This window comes from Pelobates fuscus, chromosome 2 (genome assembly GCF_036172605.1).
Source record: "Pelobates fuscus isolate aPelFus1 chromosome 2, aPelFus1.pri, whole genome shotgun sequence".
In the NCBI taxonomy this organism is placed as follows: domain Eukaryota; kingdom Metazoa; phylum Chordata; class Amphibia; order Anura; family Pelobatidae; genus Pelobates; species Pelobates fuscus.
The window spans coordinates 107,802,433-107,817,954 of NC_086318.1; positions in this window are offsets into that span (position 1 = coordinate 107,802,433).

Genomic DNA, 15,522 nt, shown 5'->3' on the forward strand with positions numbered 1-15,522 from the left:
ACGCTATAAAACCTGTACATGGGGGGTCCTGTTCTACTCAGGAGACTTTGCTGAACACAAATATTAGTGTTTCAAAACTGGAAAATGTATCACAACAATTATATCATCAGTAAAAGTGCTGTTTGTGTGTGAAAAATTCAAAAAAAGTCACTTTCACTGACAATATCATCGCTGTGATATGTTTTACTGTTTTGAATCACTAATATTTGTGTTCAGCGAAGTCTCCCGAGTAAAACAGTACCCCCCATGTACAGGTTTTAGGGTGTCGTAGAACGTTACAGGGTAAAATACAGTGATAGCAAATTAAATTCTCTGTACTCTCGGCCTGGGTTGGCAGGCAGGTCCCTTAAATTGCAATCAATAAAATAACTTAATTATGTAAAAATATTACATAAATACGCACGTAGAATTTAAATATATATGCATATTTATATATTTGAAGTCTACGTGTATATTTATATAATTATTTATGTAATTTTGTATATGGACATATGAATAGTTCGCATTCTTTTTATTTATTTATATATACATAGATATATATACAATTTCATTCTAAGTGTATTTTGATATAAATATATATATATTAATATCAAAATACAGTTAGAAAAAAATTTCGTATAGATATATAATTTTTTTTTAATTTTTGATTATTATTTTTAATTTTTTTAATTTAATTTAAATTATTTATTATTCGTATTTTATAATAATATATATATACAATATATATAGTTATTATATATATTATATATATACGTGTGTAAATTAATTATAAGTGTATTTTTATATTAATATATGTACATATTAATATAAAAATACACTTAGCATGACATTATATATATGATATATAGACATATATTATATAGGTATAATATATGTCTATATATCATATATATACACATATATTATAATATTATTTTTTTTATTAACTATAACTTTAATTTTTTTTTTTGATTTTACAGCAGCAGGGAGACTGCCTGTCAGCACAGACAGTCCCCCTGCAGGCAGAGACTAGGACACCTATTGTGACCATGTGGTCGCCCTGTTGGGCGATCACATGGCCACAGGGGTCCTAAACCGCCATGGGGAGACTGTCTGGGCTGCAGGCAGTCTCCCCACACCGGGAGCACCGCCGATCGCCGCCGGGGGAACGACGGCGATCGGGTAAGTACATTTTAAATTTAGGACGGTTCAGGACCGTCGTCGGTCGGCAAGTGAAAAATGCCGATGACGGTCCTGAACCGTCCAGCGTCCTTAAGGGGTTAAATATGTTCCTTTATATAGTTTTAACTAGATTAGCTGGTTGGAATAAGTATAAACAAGTTTGAAGGATATGACTAATTATTTTCTTGTATTTTTTTTTTTTTTATGTACTACTTTTTTATTTAATTTCTCCTGTATTTAATGTGGACTGAATATACTTTTAAACGAGCTGGTTGGAATATGCATACATAGGTTGGGAAGATATAACCAGAGACTCAAAATACCGGACTTTTGGACTAAAACATGCCCATAGGGCGGCTTTAAAAATAATAATGGATGTAGGCCGAGAGACGTGATCTGAGGAAGCCAGTATTGGTTAAACGCGTCATCACGTTGTGCATAGGTATGCAGATACGCAATTACGTTACATTGACGACGTCATCAGATGATACAAACACAACAGCCCAGGAATCCAGGAGTGCGGGCTACTGGGGTTAACGAGGACTATAGAGTTCATAACGGGGGCTGGTGAGACAGAGTACCTTAAGACGTGTGTATTTGTTTTTAAAAAGAATAAAGTGTGTTTATATTGGATATCGGCTGTCCATCGTTTTCCTATATGTAAGGAATGAATTACATTGGAAGTACATGAAGCCTTAGCAGTCTTGTACCTGCTCCTCGTTTTATAAATATTTCCTTTTTGTAATTCACATTCTACCTGCACAATAAGCACTAAGTTATCTTTTTTGTACATGTATTGCACTGAAGCACTAGTTGAAGTGTCATTTTCCACAATATTGAAAAGCAGTTTTGATGTTGTTTGAAGACGGTTTTATGGAAATTTAATGTACAATATTAATATGTTTTTAAAGGCACAGCACACTTTATTTCTTTTTGGTTTGAGATTTTCTATTAGTGTTAGTGTTGTATAGAGCTGAATACACTGATAAGGTGCTGCTATTTTATTGAAAATTGTATATAATTTTTAGCGCCATATAGGCTTGTAATTTTTCTGTTTTTTTGTGCAAAGAGAAAGGCTACTTCTATACGCGCTTGGCTTCCTGGTGGTTCGCGAAGAAGCCCAGTGGGAAATGTCTATCGCCTAGCACAGGGGCACTCCCTTCTTTAAAGTGTGTCTCCTGTAAAAACGTTACTGATGCCCTGAGTGACCACAGCGTCCGCATAAGCTGTTTGCATTTTTCAGGGAAGGTAAGGCCTCTGGTGTTGTTGGTCCATAGCCGCAATGGCGCAGGCTGGAATCCTGTCGCCATGGCAGCAGCTAGTGAGAGAGGTGGGGAGGGAGAGAGAAAGAGGAAAAGAAAAAAAAAAAGGGGGAGGAGGGAATGGTCAGTGCGTAGTTTAGGTGGGGGAGTGGGGAGTCTGGTAAATTGAAGTCAGGCAACTTTGACCCAAGATCGGTTAGGTATGTCTGGGTGTGCACCGTCAGCCTGGGGCCTGCTGGTCTCCCGTTTCTGATCTAATGTACAGGTAGGGTCTGTTGTATGGGGGTTGTAGTAACCAGATGAGTTTGGGTCGTGGTGGGATTAGGAAGGCTACCGCATGTGCCCAGGCCATGTTAACTGCATCATATCTCATGAGTCGTGGTGAACCGCATATTTAAAACAATGCAACATAACATCACATGTATATGTACACAATAACGACATTGCTTATTGAAACTAAACCATTCAAATTAAACATGTGTCAGGGGGAGTCAGTAAAGCATGTGTGCGACCCCTGGATGTACTGGGTGTGGGTCAGTCAAATTGGTTGGATCCCCTGTTCTATCCTAGTAATCTAGGGCATCCGTCCACCCGTGTTCTGGCCTATGCCTTTGGGGTGCCTGCAATACCCTTGCGTAAGTCCATATGGTCAGCAACTTTATGTAGCTAGGGCAGCTTGTCATCCCTGTCATGGGTACCTCTTGCTTACATCATTTTTCACAGGGTCAGCATTGTGTTCAAGGTATGCTAGCTGGAGAGGGCCCCCTCCGTCAGGTAGCCCCATCTGGTAGCGTCACCTCGCTCCAGGCCTAAACATGCCCCTCATCCCCTTTCTCTTGGCACACCCCATGGCAGAGCAGCCCAGGGGGCCCACCAAGAGTGGGGAGGTCCCCCACCCCCTATATCCTCATTGGTCCACATGTGGGCCTCATTCCATTAGTATCAAGACAAAATATTCTTATGCTTTTTTTGCAGTTTGTCCAAAATACTAAACCTCAGGACCCAAGTTCTTGGCTTGGTTTAAATTCAGATGTATTATGGTGTTTAAAGCGCCATACTCACCTGTACACCCACTGTGCAGCTGGCAGGGCAACCCATCAAAGGGGCTGACCTGGCCCTGAAGGTAGTGGCCAAGCTGACTGAAGCTTTCTGTGCATGATCCTAGTGCCCATCACCTTCAATCATTTTGAAATCTGCCAGTAGTTTTTAAAATGTAGTACAGGTCCACATAATCTGTTTTTGCAGGGAGAGTACCCCGTAATGCGTGACTGTCCTTGGCACAGAAGCCATATACTGCAATCCAGGACTGTGTGAGGTCTTTGCTTGGAGGTGAGTAACCCTTATTTGAACTGTATTATGTGAAAGCTAGACATGCTTCCCAAAGGGGGGTGGGCATGTCTGAAAATATTTAATGAACAGGTCCAAATGACCATTTCCAGGTAATGGATTTTTTCAAGCTCTGTTTTCTTTGCATCTGTCAGATGAGTGACAGACCAGATATAGCTAAATATATGTTGCTTATCTATCTGATTCTAGCCAAAAGACTGCCTTTAATAATCTACTTCATACGCAGACAAAAATCCATTATCAAAGGAATGTTACATAGATGATTTCTTTTTAAAGACTTCTGTGTTTTAGTGTATTTGGATTATATTTGTGCGCCATTAGAATTGAGGAACAAAGGAAAAAACAATGATTTTCTAAAGGTCATTTAACAACCTTCATGCTCAACAGCCTGCAACAGAAAAATAGAAAATGAAATTGCACAGTACTTTTCATCGCATATTGAAAAATGCAATGCTTATGAACGCTGAGTTATAGTGCATTTATTAAGCAATAATATCTAGAACACAGACTCAAGTCAAATTAAGTTCCTATGATTTTCTTAAGCGTGTTGTTATCATGTTGACTTTTGTAGTTTTCACAAGACTTTATTATTTTGATGTCTCCAGTTTGTAGTGTTTTTGCTGGAAGCATTTTGTTCATGGTAATAATTCAATTGCAAATAATTTGTTATGGTGAGGTGCATCTGATCTAAAACAGATCAAATTTGAAATGGTGAACTCATATGCATGGTGATCAAGTAGAAAGTACCTGATTTAAGGAATGGAATTCAAAATGATTGCTTTAAAAACTACTTATATGTACTGAAATAGTGTATAATATTTAATGTGTTCTGTAACCTTAATTTGTAAGGTTTTGTGTTGGTTCACAGTAGACCTGTGCAGGAGGAATTTCTGTTCTGCTGAATAATGTTTTCTGAAGGTCTAAATATAAGAAATTTCGGGCCACCTGAAATTTGTCTGGATGTCAGTTCAGCTCATCCAAATGTCGATTCAGGAACCAAATTAGGACCAAAAGGTGAAAAAATAGGCAAATCAGTGTGCAGTAAAATACCCTGTATATACTTAGTATAACATTATGTATATATTTTGCAGAACACTGATACGAATTTTTTTCTGAAATTTCGTTCACAGATCATCATCAAAAGTAACCAGTTAAGGTGAAAAACACGAGGAGCAGTTAAAAAAATGCTATATTTATCTATTTATATATTATATATTTATAAATGTATATATTTTTACTGTTTCTCCGGTTTTCCCTCTATTACTCACTTCACATTTCATCTATGAATAAGATCATCATTTAGAGACTGCCATTAATAATCCCTTTTTTGGGCCGAGGGATCACTTTGATGGCTGATGTGCACTCTATCTCGGTCCTTATGGGTTGTCAAGTGCCAAGAATTTTCCAAAATCTAACCCTTATATAAAACCTCCCTATAGCGTTACTGCAAAGAATATATCTGATCAATATAGTCTTAATATGGTACCATAAAAAAAAAAAAAAAAAATACAGCACTGCGGTATTTTATTAATGCTCAACTCTTATGGACCTGTCAAGAGAGTCGGAAATACATAGTCAGGAATGTATTAAACACACAGCCTGAGTGCACATTGAACATATTATGGCTGCCTTTACAGTCTGTTTGAAATTTATAAAAAAAAAAACTCCCAATGCATAATCTTCATTAACTACCATTATTGATTTTTACTCCAATTTACAATGAAATCCTGAATCCATCTACCACTATCCTTGTCTTCTTGACATTTATTTCCACAAGCCATTCATAAAGAACCACTCCACACCCCAAAAGCACTTCAGCTTGCTGAAGTGCTTTATGGGTTAGGAGTATCCTAGTTTAAACCCAGTTTTTTTAAAAATGCAGATTTCTATGATAAATTGGCACTTTTATAAATTAACTATGGAACACCCCCTCGCCGTCTATCAAACAAGAAAGTGGAAGGCATGCTCTACTTGAGTGTGTCTGCCTCTTACCACACAGACTTCAGACCAACTCCTCCAGACGTGCATACGTGCACATACCAAGTCAGCACATGTGTACATGGACACTAATTCAAACATTTATAATAATAAGCCTCTGACTGATTATTTCCCTGTAAAGCGACTGAAAGTATCTTCCGGAGAAAAAGTTCATGAAATATGTAGCCTTTGCAAACTCTTTTAAATATATCCTCAATAAATACATGCATGAAAACATTAATGCATGTATTTATTTTGGGTATATCGACAAAGCAGTGGAGTGTTCCTTTATCCACTCTACGCTACCCACTCACTTAGACCACAGCTTACCACTTCCTCCTCCTCCTTCCCAATTATTTATCTTGTGCAGATTTCCACTACTAGAAAACACTCTTTCCTGCCTTTTACTTTTTACCCACAACAACTAACTACTTAATTATACTACCCACTCTTGTTCCCAATATCATACCCTGCTGTTGGTCTGGAATATAGCCTGCCTATATAATAAGCCACCTCGGTGAGACTGATTTGTGTTATATGACGATGAGAAAAATGATGGAAACATGGAACATGAACGAGCTATGGAAAAATACACACAATAAGTCTAGGCAGCATTAGGGACCTGAACTTGACCTGAGGTAACAGCACTGACTGAGGAGAGAGATTAGGGACATGAAGTTGTTGGGGGTGGAGGATAGAAAATACTAAGCAACTGATTAGGGTGGATATGAAGTATGCATTTGTGAGACGGGAGGCACAGGCAACTGGCATATACTCGAACTGGCAAATTAATATCTTGCATCCCATGTACAAAAAAACTTACAAGCCACACCATCCAGGGAATAAACAATAGGAAAGAAGAACACAAACATATGGTCTAGCACATACAGTATCTCACAAAAGTGAGTACACCCCTCACATTTTTGTAAATTCTTTTTCATGTGACAACACTGAAGAAATGACATTCAGCTATAATGTAAAGTAGTAAGTGTACAGCCTGTATAACAGTGTAAATTTGCTGTCCCCTCAAAATATCCAAACACACAGCCATTAATGGCTAAACCGTTGCAACAAAAGTGAGCACACAGCTAAGTGGAAATGTCCAAATTAGGCCCAAAGTGTCAATATTTTGTGTTGCCACCATTATTTTCCAGCACAGCCTTAGCCCTCATGGGCATGGAGTTCACCACAGTTTCACAAGTTGCCACTGGAGTCCTCTTCCACTCCTCCATGATGACATCACAAAGCTGGTGGATGTTAGAGACCTTGCGCTCCCCCACCTTCTGTTTGAGGATGCCCAACAGAGGTTCAATAAGGTTTAGGTCTGGAGAATGCTTGGCCAGTCCATCACCTTTACCTTCAGCTTCTTTAGCAAGGAAGTGGTAGTCTTGGAGGTGTGTTTGGGGTCGATATCATGTTGGAATACTGCCCTGCAGGCCAGTCTACGAAAGGAGGGGATCATGCTCTGCTTCATGGAAGCAAATTAGGGATAACAACACATGAAAAGGACTTGGGAATTGTTATAGACAACAAACTATGCAACAATGTGCAATGTCAATCAGCAGTGGCCAAGGCAAGTAAGGTATTGTCATGCATGAAAATGGGCATTCATTCTTGGGACGAGAATATCATTTTGCCTCTTTATAAATCACTGGTAAGACCACATATTGAATATGCTGTGGAATTTTGGGCACCTGTTCTAAATAAGGATATTATGGCACTAGAAAAAGTGCAAAGGCGGACTACAAAATTAATAAAAGGAATGGAACATATCAGCTATGAAGAAAGGTTAACAAATTTAAACCTATTTAGTTTAGAAAAACATCGCCTGAGAGGGCATATGATAACATTATACAAATATATTCAGGGCCAATACAAACCATTGTGTGTAAATCTATTCACAAACCGGACTTTACATAGGACACGAGGTCATGCGTTTAGACTAGAAGAAAGAAGATTTTGTCTAAGGCAAAGGAAAGTTTTTTTTTACTGTAAGAACAATAAGGATGTGGAATTCTCTGCCTGAAGAAGTGGTTTTATCAGAGTCCATACAGATGTTCAAACAGCTACTAGATGCATACTTGCAAAAACAGAATATTCAAGGATATAATCTTTCAGTGTAGGGTAATAACTGCTTGATCCAAGGATAAATCTGACTGCCATTCTGGGGTCAAGAAGGATTTTTTTTCCTAGCTTGTTGCAAAATTGGAAGTGCTTCAAACTGTTTTTTTTGCCTTCTTTTCGATCAACAGCTAAAAACAAATGTGAGGAAGGCTGAACTTGATGGACGCAAGTCTCTTTTCAGCTATGTAACTATGTAACTAAGTATGTCACATTACATGTTGGCATTCATGGTTCCCTCAATGAACTGTAGGTCCCCAGTGCCGGCAGCACTCATGCAGGCCCAGACCATGACACTCCCACCACCATGCTTGACTGTAGGCAAGACACACTCATCTTTGTACTGCTCACCTGGTTGCCGCCACACACACTTGACACCATCTAAACCAAATATGTTTAACTTGGTCTCATCGGACCACAGGACATGGTTCCAGTAATCCATGTCCTTAGTCTGCTTGTCTTTAGCAAACTGTTTGTGGGCTTTCTTGTGCATCATCTTTAGAAGAGGCTTCCTTCTGGGATGACAGCGATGCAGGCAAATTTGATGCAGTGTGCAGCGTATGGTCTGAGCAGTGACAGGCTGACCCCCACCCCTTCAACATCTGCAGCAATGTTGGCAGCACTCCTACGTCTATTTCCCCAAAACAACCTCTGGATATGACGCTGAACACATGCACTCAACTTCTTTGGTCGACCATGGTGAGGCCTGTTCTGAGTGGAACCTGTCCTGTGAAACCAATGTATGGTCTTGCCCACCGAGCTGCAGCTCAGTTTTAGGGTCTTGGCATTCTTCATATAGCCTAGGCCATCTGTATGTAGAGTAGCAATTCTTTTTTTTCAGATCCTCACAGAGTTCATTGCAATGAGGTGCCATGTTGAACTTTCAGTGACCAGTATGAGAGAGTGTGAGAGCAATAACACCAAATTTAACACACCTGCTTCCCATTCACACCTGAGAACTTGTAACACTAATGAGTCACATGACACCAGGGAGGGAAATAGCTAATTGTGCCCTATTTGGACATTTCCACTTAGGGGTGTCCTCACTTTTGTTGCCGGTTTAGACATTAATGGCTGTGTGTGGAGTTATTTTGAGGGGGCATCAAATGTACACTGTTATATAGGCTGCACACTTACTACTTTACATTGTAGCAGAGTATCATTTCTTATGTGTTGTCACATGAAAATATATAACTAAATATATACAAAAATGTGAGGGGCGTACTCACTTTTGTGAGATACTGTATATAGCATAGAGGATTGCATTTCATATCATGTTAATATCAAGAGATAGAGTTGATAGGCATGTTAAATGTCAGATTAGTAACTTCAAACAAGTGGTACTCCTATCCTAAACAAAAGCAAAATATAAATGAAAGCTACTTTTCTGAGACAAACAGAATTTAAAGACAAGGAATGCTAGATACATAGAGAAAGAAAACACACAAGAGTAATAACATAAAACTAACCATATAGTATGGTATGGAAACACATCTGACACATGGATGACAACAGCAAAATTGTGCCTAGGTCTCATATTTTATAGCAAAACACAATGCTGAAATTGACAAAACATTTCAATCAATGCAACAACAGTCACATTTCATATTTGCAGTATGTGAATTCCACTTACGTTCTTTCAAGAAGTGGTATTCCCTTCAAGTTGTAGACATTAATTGGTTTGTCTTAAAAAGCCACTTGGCACCATTTATGAGGTACTTTTCCACAGTTTAGCGATACTATACGAAAACTGTTGGTAGAACACTGCGGAGCATAACTACATTTGGAAGACAAGTCAAAAGGCCAGCTTTGACCTAAGATCTTCTCAATACACATTGTAGCAGTTTGGTACAGCTAAGGAAATTTGGACAGAACATCGAGAGCAAATCAACAATACATTTATGTTGAAGAAACTTCTGAAGTACTGGCCCTACTAAACAAAAACTCCATAGCTTCTCCTTATCTGTAATGGCACAAGATGAGCTAAAACCAGCTTGAGTTCTGAGCGGGGACCCACCGAAGGGCAGGCTATTTCAGCAGCTGTCCGTTCTCAGAATACTCTTGCGACCCGTTTTTTTCTCTCCATAAGTTTAAAGGGTAATCCAGACGTGGACCCCTTGCTCACGGTGCCTAGAGAGATATCAGCTATGCCTCACTGATGATGCCTAACAAGGCTGAAACGATCGTCTGGGGTTGCTGTATCTCTCGTGCAGAGAGAACTTGCTGGCATTTCGGATCTGGACTGCCCGTATGGGTGGGACCAGTCTGATATGCTTCAGATATGTTCTCTCTGTAATGGCACAAGATGAGCTAAAACCAGCTTGAGTTCTGAGCGGGGACCCACCGAAGGGCAGGCTATTTCAGCAGCTGTCCGTTCTCAGAATACTCTTGCGACCCGTTTTTTTCTCTCCATAAGTTTAAAGGGTAATCCAGACGTGGACCCCTTGCTCACGGTGCCTAGAGAGATATCAGCTATGCCTCACTGATGATGCCTAACAAGGCTGAAACGATCGTCTGGGGTTGCTGTATCTCTCGTGCAGAGAGAACTTGCTGGCATTTCGGATCTGGACTGCCCGTATGGGTGGGACCAGTCTGATATGCTTCAGATATGTTCTCTCTGTAATGGCACAAGATGAGCTAAAACCAGCTTGAGTTCTGAGCGGGGACCCACCGAAGGGCAGGCTATTTCAGCAGCTGTCCGTTCTCAGAATACTCTTGCGACCCGTTTTTTTCTCTCCATAAGTTTAAAGGGTAATCCAGACGTGGACCCCTTGCTCACGGTGCCTAGAGAGATATCAGCTATGCCTCACTGATGATGCCTAACAAGGCTGAAACGATCGTCTGGGGTTGCTGTATCTCTCGTGCAGAGAGAACTTGCTGGCATTTCGGATCTGGACTGCCCGTATGGGTGGGACCAGTCTGATATGCTTCAGATATGTTCTCTCTGTAATGGCACAAGATGAGCTAAAACCAGCTTGAGTTCTGAGCGGGGACCCACCGAAGGGCAGGCTATTTCAGCAGCTGTCCGTTCTCAGAATACTCTTGCGACCCGTTTTTTTCTCTCTGTTTTATAGATAAATTCAATCCAGCAGCATTGCTTGACAAATCACAAAACAACTCTTTTTTTGTGATAGAGCTGTCTGTGCGACATGTAACACAATACATTACAAAATAATAGAAAAACTGTCCATTTGCATGCAGTTTCAAATAATGGAACACAATATATTGTGATGTTACATAAATCTTCCCCAAACAATCAATCCACTGTTAAAATGAAATGCATGGCCTGAATACAGATTGGTGAAAAATGAAACATCTCTTCTTCATGACATCTGCAAGGCGATGTTTCCTTGATTCATTGAACCGCACATGGCATTTTCCAGTGTGCGAGAGAGATTCGATAATAATTATAAGGAACTCTTGGCATTTATGTCTTTATAGTGATGCAGTAGTTAAATTGCATTGGTAAAATATAGTCTGTATTGTGGCATGATTTACAAATATGCATTAAATGATGTGATGTCTACAGCTATTTAATTAGCTTAAGGTGACAGGTGTCCTGAACTAATGACCTGACAGAGAGAGTTAGAGGAAAATGAAGAATTATGAAAAAATAAATATCCATTTGTTCAGCATTTTGTCTGTGGGACCAAAGGAAATAGAAATTGTATTTGGTTATTAGGGGCTCTTGTTAAAACTGAATAATTCTACTGCTTTTACAGCTCAAAAATAACTTCATGGATTTGTGTGTGTGTGTGTGTGTGTGTGTGTGTGTGTGCGCAGCTTAAGTATTTCCTAAAATAATAGGCAATCCATAAAAATGGAGATAGAGTTAACTATGTGTGAATTACCTATCCAACTATATAATGGTAACTCATTCAAATAGATTGTCAAACCACACACTGACCTGGGATATTTTGGGTTTATTAATAAGGATTAAAAAGGACTGCATGGAGCATGGTGGAGTAACAGTGTTAAAATAAAATTTTAAGCAGGATATTGAATTAATGTGATTGGATAAACTCTCGGGAAGATGGTTCATTATCAAGGGCTGAAATAGGAAGGTTGGTGCATAATCAATGAATAATGAGGGCACAAGTTCAATTTAACAAACCAATTTTTAAAAATCCTATATAAAAAAGGAATGGCATGCCCATTTAAGGGTGCCAGGGCAATAAAGAGATCAAATGCTGTATAGGCACGGCACTATATCCTGGCATAGTATCTTTAAATGTCAGATTGTGATGATGGACTACTAAATACATCTTCATCTCAATTAAGTGGTCTGGGTGCAGTGGTTCTTTAGTTTTAACCCTCTTATGTGAAACAGCTGGAGCTGACTCCTTGATAACTGGTTTGAAATTCAAGGGTTTCTCTTTCTACTCTCATGTAGCTGAAGTTATTGGTAGAATGTAGACAAACTAAGTGAAGGGGCAAGGGTTATATATACAGGGTGGCCCAAAAGTAGCTATACAGGATAGTTTATTTGTATATGTCTTCCATCAACGTTACAACATTCCACTATTCTTTCCAACTTCCACACTGGTATTTAAATGCATGAAATTGAACTGCCAACATTCCTCTATTCTTTCCAATTGCCACAGTGATATTGACATGCCTGAAATGTAATGCCACTTTGTTATGTATCAATGTGTATCTGTACCCATGTCATCTGAAATGTAATGCCACTTTGTTATGTATCAATGTGTATCTGTACCCATGTCATCTGAAATGTAATGCCACTTTGTTATGTATCAATGTGTATCTGTACCCATATAATCTGAAATGTAATGCCACTTTGTTATGTATCAATGTGTATCTGTACCCATATAATCTGAAATGTAATGCCACTTTGTTATGTATCAATGTGCATGTGTACCCATGTACTATCCTCCAGATGAAAGTCTGCTAGGGCAGACTGAAACGTCGATTTTTATGGAGAAATAAAAGTTACGTTTCATTCAATTTAAGAAGTCCCTGGAGTGCTAACTATGTTCTATTTTTATATTTTTGTGGACAAGCAATGGGCAACAGAAAAAAAAATCAATTGGAGAGTGCAGGATTATTTGAAAACTATACATACATACATGTATGTTTAAAGTCTATTACCAAAAGTATGAGCATCATATTATATTACATGAAAGATGTCAAAGGTTTTGGAAGATATATAGATAGAAAAGACAGATGCAACCAGCACACCAGTAGAGAATAAAACTGAAAAATGATACCTTCTTGTGTACCTATGATAAAATGTGGGTTAAAATCTACATGTGTCCTCTGTATTTGTCTGGGTATCTCTGTATGTCTGTATGTTTGGCTTTATGAGTATCTGAATCAGTTTGTACGTCAATTTGTGTCTTAAAATGTGTATGTCCCGTACCGTCCTCCACATCCTTCCATCCCTCCCAATATAGATGAAATAACTGCCTTCAAGTTATCTGACAAAATAGCCTGCTAATACCCCGCACACCTTGTCCGCACATTCAGAGAAGCCAGTATGTGCAAACTTGTGACTTCTCTCAACTACATAAAACATTATGCCTCACTAGCCATGATTGTCATGATTGTTATTTGTTTGTATTAGTTAGACACTGTTAATAACTATTTGTATATACTAAATAGACTTAAGAGGGAGCTCTATAAACTGATGTACCAGGCATTAAAGGGGATAACCTTGGGTAGAAGCTGTATAAAGAACGACAAATTGCACAGACCGAACGGAAATATAAGAATAAAACTTAGCTTTTGATCAGTGTTAATTAAAAAGGATAGATATATCATGGGAAAAAGAAGGCCTCTAAAGGCTTAGCCTTTTGACTACAATACATGAGAGAATACTTAAAGGACCACTATAGTGCCAGGAAAATAAACTCGTTTTCCTGGCACTATAGTGCCCTGAGGGTGCCCCCACCCTCATGACCCCCCTCCCACCGGGCTAAAGTGGTCTGGGTGCCTTTAGTGGTCCTTTGACTAAACTAAATAAACGCTGTATATCTAAAAACTTGAAAATAAAGATTACAAAATAAAAATAAATACCTTCAAAATGGGGGTGGAGGGTCTTTTTTGGTTCAAGCACAGAAACAGATAAGTGTAAGATTGAACTTGATGGACTTAAGCCTGTGTTCAACCTAGTACATTATGTACCACAGTTAACACAATTCTTCCTTTTTATGTCATCCTATCATGTATATATAATGTTTGGTATGATTTAATATTACTGATATGCAAAAAGCTAATTTTAACAAAATATAATTTTTGGAATAAAAATATGCTTCAAAAATATTTTCCTTTTTAAATATTATTTTAGCTAATATTTGGCTGACAATTGTTCTGCTCTTGTTCTGTAACAGTATAATAAAACTAGTACCCGTAATAAAACCTCCGCTAAAAATGTCTGTGTGTAATACAAACAGATAAATTTAAACCAATACATTGAGAGCATCATAGCATTGGAGATGAAAGAATGTTCTGGGAAGGTACTTCTTAAATGTAACATTTATACAGCGATAAAATGACAGACATGGAATAGAACTCAAGAATCACTTTGACAGATCATTTTTGAACAGATGACTTTACAACAGAAGAAAGAAAAATGGATAGTGTCAAACTAGAGTTGATTTGTAATTTGTAATACTGAAGATAAGAATTTGCTGATATTATTTTCTTGCTTCTGTGGATGAGAACTGAAGCTCTGTCACTTAAATTACAAACCTGTAAAAATAAAATCACAATGTTCTGTCGTAGAACAAATCTGAAACAGGTTAGTTGTTTATTTAAGTATTTGTGTTTGCATTTTTTTTTTTAGTTATTTTTTATATTTTAATTATGTGCTTTGGGTTTTATTGTAATTATTATTTTAATGAAGGTTTAATGGTTATAGATGATAATGGTTGATATAGATCCTGAAATCCTAATTCTTTACTAGATTTCAGGATTGTGTTCTAAATTCACTGGATTTAAAGGAACACTCCAAGCACCATGATCACTTTTTTCTAACAAAGCAATATCTTGTATGGATTGTCTATACTGGGAAAGAAGACACTGTGCAACTGATTTTACTAGCAGGTTCAACAGCTGCTGTAAGTAGCTTCATTCATGAAAATGAGATGCATAGAAAGCTAATAGCAGCTGAATTGGGGCTCTGGAGAAACTGTGGGATATAGGTTTCTTGCATTTTTATTTTGTTATTTTAAAAAAAAAAAATAATACATTATAAGTATAGTCTATTATAAGGAAGTATTAAGTGGGATATTGATGAAAAAATTGGGAGTCAGAAAAAAGACAGATTGTAATAATGTTTTTTTTTTTTTGGATGGAATGGATGTGCCTAAAAATGGTGTTAATTTATTAATATATGTAAGAATCTATTAGTACAATCTTGTTAGTTAATATGTACATTTGAGCCTAGCTTGTGTTATGTATCAGGGAATATAGAATATCAATTTCTAAACATGTATTTTTCTCAAATATCCCTACACTCATCTAAAATGTCTTTGTAGTTTCCTCCTGAAGGAGTTGTGTGGTTTTAGTTTATTCATATCTGCAACCACAGAATGTAGGACAAAAAGATGCAAGGCTACCTTTAAAATCCTCAAGTAATTTTTTATTTTGCTATGAAATTATATTAAATCATTCATATCAACCACAACACCTG